The following is a 601-nucleotide window of genomic DNA, read 5'->3' as shown; positions in this document are numbered from 1 at the left end:
GGGGGAGGTGAGAGCAGAAAGTGGGAACGAAAGTAAACGACAGAACATGGTTAGAGGGCAAGAAAGGAGGTGAAAGGACAAAATGTTTGAGCAGCGCAGAACATTTTTCGTCGCTGTTAGGTTTCGAACCCGAGACCTATTGAATGAAAGGTGAACACCGTAACCTCTAGACCAGGAGAGCCCTCCACTTTGTGTGTTTCACAGCCCGAAGAAGGGGTAACTTGTTATCACACACTGATGGATTGTTAGCGTAGGGTTGACCTCATGGAAGCCAAGCCACCTATTGACTGATGTTCTCACATTCTGTTATTGGATAAGACAGCTCGCCACTTCTGAAAATATTTTATACTAATACGCGAAAAAATAATGGGTCCGTGAGAAGTTTTAAGAAAAAGAAAACGCGCCGCAAAGATAACTGAGAAAAGAATTTACAGTCGAACCTACTCAAACGGCTACCTTTCCATGACAATCACCTTCATACCCCCCCCCCCCTTTCCCCCCTTGCGTTATGATAATATATTGCAATGCCATTGTTCAAGACGTCCACTTCTCTAAAACAACCACGGGTGGTTGGCGGGTGCTCTGGTGTGGTTTGCTCCTT

The sequence above is a fragment of the Aplysia californica genome, unplaced genomic scaffold (genome assembly GCF_000002075.1).
Source record: "Aplysia californica isolate F4 #8 unplaced genomic scaffold, AplCal3.0 scaffold00007, whole genome shotgun sequence".
Lineage (NCBI taxonomy): Eukaryota > Metazoa > Mollusca > Gastropoda > Aplysiida > Aplysiidae > Aplysia > Aplysia californica.
The sequence above is the reverse complement of the archived record's forward strand: the minus strand, read 5'-3'. Positions refer to the sequence as shown.